The sequence below is a fragment of the Helianthus annuus genome, chromosome 9 (assembly GCF_002127325.2).
Source record: "Helianthus annuus cultivar XRQ/B chromosome 9, HanXRQr2.0-SUNRISE, whole genome shotgun sequence".
NCBI classification, from domain to species: domain Eukaryota; kingdom Viridiplantae; phylum Streptophyta; class Magnoliopsida; order Asterales; family Asteraceae; genus Helianthus; species Helianthus annuus.
This window is the reverse complement of record NC_035441.2, coordinates 161,280,042-161,290,374: the sequence shown is the minus strand read 5'-3', so window position 1 is coordinate 161,290,374 and position 10,333 is coordinate 161,280,042. Positions and strand designations below refer to the sequence as shown.

At 36.4% G+C, this 10,333-nt stretch overlaps 1 long non-coding RNA gene across 1 annotated transcript; it reads right to left on the bottom strand.

Annotated features, from left to right (window-relative positions):
* Positions 1 to 6,803: 6,803 nt before the first annotated feature.
* On the bottom strand, positions 6,804 to 8,901 carry LOC110879284. Its single transcript, XR_002558598.2, has 3 exons — positions 8,732 to 8,901; positions 7,901 to 8,176; positions 6,804 to 7,810 (listed from the first exon to the last, which is right to left on the bottom strand). It is a non-coding gene; the product is annotated as an uncharacterized LOC110879284 (long non-coding RNA).
* Between the last annotated feature and the right edge of the window lie 1,432 nt (positions 8,902 to 10,333).

The following is a 10,333-nucleotide window of genomic DNA, read 5'->3' as shown; positions in this document are numbered from 1 at the left end:
CATAAGAATGATGCTTACCGGATAATTGACCAATGATATGATCGAAAGATAAATTCGACATAAGAATCGTAGGATGGAATAGTCGTAAATGATTATGACAAATATAACCATCTTACAAATTTCAATGATAGTTTGACGCTTGACAAGCTAGGTGGAAGCTTGGGAATGAAGCGGGTCAAACGAGTCAAGAATGAAGGAAAAGCATAATTTGGATGCAAGGTAAGTACAGCTTACACTTTTTGTATTAAATACCTATTGGCTTTATAGGTTATGAATAATATAAAGTCTTGTTTGATTTATGATGTTCCGACACGACATGTGCGGTTCGAAACAAAAGACAATGATATTAAACTATGTTTAATGGTTAAAAAGAGCTCATACGATTATTTAGTCATGAAATGACTAATAAACAGTGAGTTTTGAATGATTACCTTATAAGGTAAATCAATATAAATAATAAGGGTAAAACGGTAATTCGGTCACTCGTTGACTATAACAGTTAGTTTTGAAAGACACTTTATGGTGTACGACATAAAGGGGTCAAAAGCATTTAGAAATAGTGTATAAATAAAATGATCGTACGATGTAAACCGGAGCGAGTCATGTAGACGAGATGATACTAAATATCATCTCGCAAGGATAAACAGTTATTTAGACGAACCAGTTAAAATGGTGAAAATATCACCATTTGAAAAATATCGACTAATGAATGTTATCGAGTCTTATGTTCACAGGAGTGAATAGGGGAAAGATAACTTGCATCGCTATCAAGTAGCGATTATTAAAGCAAGGTATTAAAACGGGTCAATATATTGATCCGAGCCAGGTATGTATAATCGGTTAACTACTCAATTGGAACGAAAGGTTCATTGAGAGTTTAATGAAGCCAAAATAGACATTTGGTTACTTTAATAAGTAAACCGAATGATTCATGTGATGGTCATTGTGATTAGAAAACATAATGACTTTTCAAACAAAATCATAGCTAAAAAGAAGGATTTTGGGTCAAACATGCTTGTAAAAGCTTCATCGTAAATGATAGGCTAAAATGGACCAAAACAACCTTGTAAGCTAAATTGAGCGAACGACCCTTAAAGGTCGTTTAGAAATGAGTTTTATGATAAAACAAATACTTTGAATAAGTATCTAAAAGCGAAAAATGTAAATTTATGGTCAAATGACCCTATATGAGTCTTTGCCGTAAAATGATAATCCGAGGGGTAAAACTCGGAATATACAGATCTCCACATTAAATCCACCACACATATAGTTGTGGTGGAAGATAAATTGATAAATAATGTGGAAATAAAATGCTAGAAGCGAATGGGTATGAATTATGCGGAAAAGTGCTTAAATACCCTTAACGGGTCAAAATAAGCATTTAAGTCAAAACGGGATTAAGAAGGTATATAAACCCGTGATTTGAACCTAATATGATATGAAATATCGAAAATATAAGGTTCAAGAGTAATTGAGATCAAACAAACCTGTTTGTTTTGATAAATACATGAATGGGTCAAAACCTTATAAAAAGGTAATAAGCCGAAGGCTTAAAAGTCTTAAATTTAATTAATCCGGATGTCGGATTTTAACTCCATGTGATGGAGAATTAAATTACGATCACATAGAAAGAAACGTGAGTTAAATCGGATAAAAAATGAGCAAGTTATGCTCGTTTACGTAAAAATGAGTTTGGCTGGAAAATGCAGCATTTGGCTGCAATCTTTCTGTCGAACTTGTTGATACATTTTTGTGTGGACGCGGCACGTTCGGTTCGAGCCTTTCACAACATGAAGACCAAGTCGGATATCCTCCTATCCCACTTGGGTCCGACAACTTTATCTAACTTGTTTTGTAACTTAATCGAACAATGCATGTTGCATTTAGATTATTAGTTGTCTAGGTGTGTGTGTTTATTTAGTCTCTGGGCCAAAACATCTTCATGTGGGCGAAACCTGGACTTTGGGCTTAACCTTCTTTGGGCCAATACCCCTCCTGACGAAACATGGAAAAACACTTTGTGTTTCATCCATAAAGGACAAAAACATGAAGAAACACTTTGTGTTTCACCCACTACAGGACAAAGCCACGGTGAAACACAAGTGTTTCATCACAATACATGACGAAACGCGACGAAACACTCCTGTTTCGTCGTGTGATTGGGCTTCTTCAGGCCCAATGACTGGTCCAATGTTTGTTTCGTCGAGCCCCTATGTGTTTCGTCGTAGTTAAGGCCCAGGGTACTATATAAACAGCTTTCTGGTTTCACTTTGAAACTAGATGAGAGATACCCGGAGAGAGTTATTCTGTAAAACTGTGTGTGTATCAGTGGTTCTCGGTTCTCATCCCGTTTCATCAATAGATTGTGTTTCATTGGTTATTCCGTGTTGTTTATTTTACATTGTGTTTGGTTTGCACCGTCACGGGGATTCCGCACTCGTTACCGTGTTTGTGATAAACAAGGATAAGGTTTTCGTTATCGATCCACCGGAAAAATGGGACCTACAGAACTGGGGTCCTCGCACCGCCCGACGGCCAAAGCCAATCACGGTCGCCGCCCGAGACACCAATTTGGTTCCCCGTCGCGTGCGGTGTAATGTTCAGCAACAGTTGTTAAAAACAGTTGTTTGCTTGTTTTGACCCGCAAACTTGCTTGGACATGTTTTATACGCTAAATTACTAACTCATTTCATGTTTTATGAAATGTAGATTTAATAGGAGGTGCCGGTGGATGATCAGGCTCGATAAAGAACCGAACACGATCAAGATTCAAGCTTCCGCGTAATGATTCATAGTTACGTTTTTTTATAAAAAAAAAACGGCGAATATTCTGTAAAATGTTAAATTGGGTTAATTCTCAAAAGTCTTTAAGAAATACATATTTTGTAATGTATGTGTAAAGCATAAAGGAATAAATATAGTCGAAAACTATATAAAAATCGTATAAATGGACTAAAGGTCTTACAATCGGGCTTGTATTAATCCAAAATAAGTGAGTATCTCACATCATATACGTTAACATATGATAAATGGTATACTCACCAGTAAGATGAACTCTCGGGCATACCTTGATACGGGAATGTGTCGTGTGAGGATGAACACCGGTCGGCAAGTATAAATCATACCTTAATCGTATCCCCTAACCGCGAGTACATCTAATTAGTTGAGTTTAAGTGGACAACAATACCGGTAATCGTTATAGGATGCTTATCTTAATATTAACTAATTGAACAACAAGAGCGTTTTGGCGTGACCGTACACTGATATGATTCTCTTACCCTCGAAACTCACAAAAAGAATGTCTGTAAATATTTATTTATTGCTTTTAGTCTCTGCATCTCTGTATATATTTATTTACTGCTTTCCGTCTTTAAATTTGAAATATTCAAAAATACCAATAAAGATTTTAGGTGTGTTTTAATATAAACTTTATAAAAACCAAAAAGATTTTATTTCTATATTATTTTTGATTGTACGATGTTGGATCTCGAGTCTTTACCACCTGAAACCTGATCGAAACCAAAACAATTGCATCTTCATAAACGGTCGAAGTTAACGAGTTTTGAAAGTTTAATTCTAAAATTGTTCAAATTTTACAACTTTCAAACTGTTGTCGGTCGATGGTCGATTGAGAGTTGGTCACATGTGTGTCGTTTGTTTATGTTATCTATGTTCCAAGCGGTTGTTCTCATTACACGTTTAGCTTTCTTGTATGTGCAGATGTGACATCCAAACCAGATAAAGGCAAAGAGAACGTACTAGATGACAAGCTTTGGAATGAAGACACAACATGGATGCAATCAAAGGATGAAGATGATCGAGTTGCAGCTGACCACTCATCAACTCCAAAAGGATCTAAAGTACTAGAGATCAAAAGATTCACGAGCATCATCCAAGGGGGAGTTTGTTGATACACTCCCTGTCTGTGACGCATGAAGACTTTGAAGATCCTACAACATGAAGAGCGAACCTTCACCAGCAACATCCAAGGGGGAGTTTGTTGATACAGTTTTGTGTGGATGTGGCTCGGTTCGGTTTGGCTCAAGACCGACATCGCGACATTCCTCTGTCGTGCGCTCCAGAGATCGACACATGAAGAGCCGCGAACCGTCATCACCATGACATCACATACCCTCGGTGTAAATACCTACGCCTACACACTTACACCTCACAAACACACAACCTCTCTCTCTCTCCTCACTTAACTCTCTTTGCTCACTTTCTCTAAGATGACTGACTACCGGCGGAGCCGACTAGACGACTGCGGCGGTGTGGCGGCTATCCGGCAAGAATTTTCCAGCCAAACCCACCTCTCCCACTAATTTGGACCTCCCCAACACGTTGGTGGTGGCCGTTTTCGAAGAATCAAAGCCGTTTGGTGCCTTTAAATATCTAAACTTGTACTAGTGTCATAATCTATGGGCAATCAGTCTACCCCATACCAATCCGTTGCGGGTCGGGGTGTGACAGATACCAGTCGGACGACCCTGGATTTTGCGGGTGTGATAGGTGGAGAATGAGATGTTGTGGGTTAAACAAAAATCAAAGATAAATTTAGAGAAATGTGATATTTATTGATGTGATTTTCAACCATGCATGGCAATCTTGACCCAAACATTCGACTTCGCGTTGATATTGGGCTTCAGAAAAACAATGGATTGTTTTGAGTCAAGTTAATCTCTAAGAGGTTAAGAATGGGAACTTTTAAAACTAGAATAAAAGTGAATGGGTTAGAATGGATAATTCTAAAACAAGAAGAAAAGTGAACGTGTTCAGTGTAGGTTATGTGCTTATACCTAAAAATATATGAGGTTCTTTCATACACAACTCCATTAATTATTAAACTCCAACTCAATCACTCCACCTCCACCGTGCTAGACACAAAAGTGAGAAAATCCAACATAATTATTGTGGCAAGAGTAAACAAGCTATCTCATTCCCCAGTTGCCAATTTCAGTTGACATGGTTATACTTTATACTATAATTGCCATTTAATTTAACCATATGGCTAAATATGCAAGTATAAATAGTTAATTAATTTTGTACATTGTCTTTACCTTATTTTATAGGGGAGATACTCCCTTAGTTTTTGTTTTCTAAGCCATGTGGAACAAAAAAAATGAAGGACGTAAACCTTATCGAGTCAGCTCACGAGCTCACGAGTCGAGCCAGGCCAAGCTCGAGCTCGGCTTGTTTACAAACCGAGCCGAGCCGAGACGGCTCGCTTACAACCAAGCCGATTTCAAGCCGAGCTTTCTTCCAGCATTTTTCGAGCGAGCTGCGAGCCACGAGTTTTTTGAACACCCCTACTTTATAGACACGAATTCAATGGCGAGAAACAATAACGGATCTAGCATCCATGATAACCAAATAATCGAACATATGCAATCTCAATTACGGTGGTATGCACATTCTTAATCTAGCTTTGAGAATTGTCAATGTTTACTTTATCTAAAATGGGTATCTAGACCTTTGTTCTTAGAGATTAACCCATCTCGAATCGGGCAGATCTTCTATCTTACAATATTTAAGTTTCCAACGGTTAAATCTATCAGTTACATTTGTTAGATTTCTGGGTTCTATCATAATGCAGCGGTATCTGAGTGTTCCTTACACGGCTCTTGCCAGCAAAGCAACCGAGAGAAAACGGTCATTAATTAGCAATCAATTAACTTGCCATAAGTGTGACTTATATAACATGTAAATCAACGCTCAACGGCTGAAGCATTTGTTGGTGAGCAACAAAAAATGCCACAACCACTTTGCAGAAGTGCACAAGCTTAGTCTTATTCTTGGATGGTCAATTGGAATTACTTCAGCATCCTCCAACCCATTTATGACCATCCCAGAAACTTTGTTAGCTACTTGGTTTTTATCCAGCAAGATTCTTGTAAATAAGGTTGGTGTCTAATGACAATTAAACGTTCATCAGTGGATCTGATTCAAATAAATACGAGACTCCGATCCCAGGAAAGATAAATAGCACATTAATCTTTATGTTTTCTTTTAAGAAATTTGCCAACAAAAAAAATTTCATTTATGATTATAAAAAGATTCTATGTAATGATATATCATCCACCACTCATATGTATATACGTAAGTATATACAAAAAAAATATCATCCACCACACATATGTTCCCTGGTTTATATCCAAGTTTAATAGATGTGTTTTACAAAAGTACAAAAACTGAGTAATAAAATGAAAATTTATGCTTACAGAAACCTGACTCTTAAATACTAATTGTTAATAATACAAATCAGGTAAGGACTAAACATATAACTGTAACTTCAAATATTCTTTTGTACATCTCTAGAATTACCAAGGATTGGTGATTTTGCAACCCCGTCTTGCAAAAGGACATTGAAGCTCTTGTTCAAGCTTTTCAAATGTAATTTGCTCTTCCCATCCAATAACTTAACGTCTTTGAAACAACAGAAAAAATCATGCACCTCACGAAGGTTGCCTACTGCATGAGAAGACAGCCTTGAGCTAAGTAAACCTCCTTGAGGGAATGATTGCTTATCGAACACACTCTCTTCGATGAGCTAAGTAAACCATCTCGGCCACTATGTGTGTCTGAATATGGAAATCCCCAGTATAATCTTCATAGATAAAATGTTGCTTACACAGCTCTTGCCAGCAATTGAGAAAAATGTATAAGTGATGGTTCACGATCTTCATGATGGCATGGCTTTATTGGAACGGGTGATGCGATTACTTTGATGTTCTTGTAATCAGGAATTTCTTGGTCTTATATAGTTTCTTTGATGGACGACTTCCGCTAGTTTAGCAGACAACAAACGATTTATGTAATTTATCTAATATACCTCTAACCAAGAACACATCATACCTCGTATATTATTGTAGCAGATTTAACAAACACACACCACGCAGACCTCCATTTGGGGCTTTCCATTGAACGTCTTCTTGCTCCATCAGGTAATGCAGCTTCCATATCCAATAAGTCCATCATCAGCCGCCTTATCATATGATGAGTGTTCCCCCAAAGTGGCTCTGACAATGACTCGGTGACAGTAAAGCTGCTACCAACCTCATGTTTGATTTTACAAGTAGAATTCTTGTGGTGTTCAAATTCAACACTCGTGAAGAATGTTTCATGGCATTTGACACAATGGTATCGAGATGGAAAAATGGGCCCCAGACAATCACACCTGTACCAATTCACCATGTCTTTCCTCTCGGCTTCTTTGCAGAGTTGGTTGCATCTGACTCCATACAAAAACCGTAGTATCGGGCCTCAATCAACATGGTTGCATTTGTAGCAAGACAATTACGAGAAGGAAGATTGTTCAAGCTTGTTGAACAAACCGTCTCTCCCCCCATTGACTCACTCCTTCCAGTGAGTTGACCACTTCGTAACATTGTGTTTTGCCATAGCAATATAGAATCTCTTAAGCTACCTGAGCATCCAAATCAACGCGTGCAACATTTGTGGGTGAGCTACAAAAGACGCTACAATCACTTTGCAGACAGTGAATGAGTTCAATCGCATTGCTGTCAGTAATCTTTACGGAAGTCCGCCTCGTGTTAGCAAGTAAGCAATTATATATTTCCGAAGCTGGTCTACCTGAGTTTTACTTGCTAGCTAATTTTGACCCTAGTTTTGAGTTTACGACCGAAGCTGGTCTACCTGACTTTTACTTACTAGCTCGGGAAACAGTTTACTGCGGACCAGAACCCCGTCTCTTCGATGAGCTAAGCAAACCATCTCGGCCACTATGTGTGTTTGAATATGGAAATCCCCAGTATAATCTTCTAAGATATAATGTTCCTTACACGGCTCTTGCCTGAGAAAAAACGGACAGTAACTAGCAATCAATTAACTTGCTACAAGTGCGACTCAATAACATGTAAATCAACGCCAAACATGAAACTACCTGTGCATCCAACTCAACGGCTGAAGCATTTGTAGGTGAGCAACACAAAGTGCCACAACCACTTTGCAGACAGTGCATGAGCTTAGTCTTATTCTTGGATGGTCAATTGGAATTACTTTAGCAACCTCCAACCCATCTATGACCATCCCTCAATGTGTCCTTGAATATGTAAATCCCCAGTGTAATCTTCATACGCAGCCGTTACCCATAAGCTTTTTTAGCTACTTAGTGTTGATCCAGAAGATTCTTCTGAATAAGGACTTGTCAAGTAGAAACCTGATTCAATGAAACGTTCTTCAGTGGATCTGATTCAAATAAAAATTTCATACTCCGATCCCAGGAAAGATAAATAGCACATCAATCTTTGTGTTTTCTTTTAAGAAATTTGCCAACAAAGAAAGATTGCATTTATGATTATACAGATTCAATGTATAGATATCTCATCGACCACTCATATGTATATATACAAAGAAATATCACCCACCACTCAAATGTTCCCTGGCTTACATCCTTATTTAATAGATGTGTTTTACAAAAGTAGAAAACTTGAGTTAAGAAAAAATGAAAACACAATTAAGATGTTATGGTAAATTCGTTATGCTTACATAGATTATTATAGTAATTAGAGTGTTTTCTACAGAAACCTGACTCTTAATTGTTAACAAAACAATGCTCAGTTAAATCAAGTAAGCACTAAAAACATTACTGTAACTTCAAATAATTTTTTTGTACATCTCCAGATCCTTTTGTTCTCTAGATAAACATTCAAATCCGCAAATAAACCCTTTCAAGATCAGAAGGAACCAGGAAACGAAACAAACATGTAATTACCTTAAACTAACGTTATCGCATGCGGAGGAGAGTCGTGTTTTCCAGAACGATTCGCCGGAAATGATGTCAACATCGGTGTGGTATTTCGGATGGTTGGTCGAGTTGAGAGGGGGAGATGACAGGAGTATGTTCCGGCAGCTAGGGTTTCTAATGTGCTACACGGGCGCTATATATGTATTCGACAGAAGGTAACAAGTATATATAGAGTGAATAATTCCAAGGATAATAAAAACGATACCAATAAAAAGTTGAAATAAAATGATAGAGTGAATATTCTTTATAAAACAAAAGGGAAAATTGAAAGAAAATGATAGAGTGAATAAAGTAGAGGAAAATAAAAACAACGTGTTAAATATTATTTATAAAAATAAATAAAATAACTAAATAAAATGAATTTTAATATAGTTCTTTCTTATATAAATTACTACAACTATAATATAATATTCATCCATTATATATGTTTAATATAACTAGTATTAAGGACCCCGCGTTGCGGCGGGGGCGAGCACTAATGTCATACTACTATCAGTGACCACCGGACTGAAGTTGCGGTGTTAATGCCAAGAAATTAAACCGAAACGTAAAACATAGAATAAAATAACTAAGTCGATCTAGGACTCGCGCGTTACGATGAACCCATGTATATTTTTTCTCGTTTGACAGGTTCATCGTAATCTATATATAATATATATCATTACCACTATACAAACCATAATGCATACATTACAACGACCATTGCATCAATATGTTGCAAAATATATTTATACAAGATTTTGGCTAAATTAATTAAATTATGATAAATAATAATAATTTACAAATAAAACAACACAACTTTGAATGGATCAAACCGACTAAATGTGGTAAGATAATGAAACCATTATTTGATTAGGGTACAACCACTTAAGCACAATTTACAACCATACATGCATACAAAACAGATTGAATTTGGTAAGGTAATGAAACTATTATTTGATTAAGATACAACCACTTAAGCACAATTACAACCAATATTTGATTAAGATACAACAACTTAAACACAACTTACAACCAATGTTTGATTAAGGTACAACCACTTAAGCACAACTTACAACCAAATAGTTAAGCACAACTTACAACAAATATTTGATTAATGTACAACTATTTAAGCTCAGCTTACAACCAAACATGCATACAAATGTTTCAAATTAATAGTATATAATAAAAATTTGCTATAACTATAATATAATATCCGTTTTATACATGAGAAAACGTTTAAATGCGTAGTCTCCTAAAACTATGTTGAACTCTAGCATCTTAGATTTTAGGTTTTTCCTTTTAAATTTTTAGCTTGTAGATTTTAGAATTTTTTTAGATCACTATATCTTTCTATTCGGCATCGTGTTTCTTCTTTATTTTCGTCGTTGTGTCTTTTTTGCGACTAATTGTGTCTTTTGTCATCGGCGGCATTATGTTATATTTTACAATCAATTGTAGTATATTTTACAATTCATTGTCTTTCTACTCATCCTAGATTTAGAAGACTGTGTAGGATAACACAACCATATCCTATGATAATGTACTTAAGATAATATGGCATGATAAGATACAATATAATATTATATA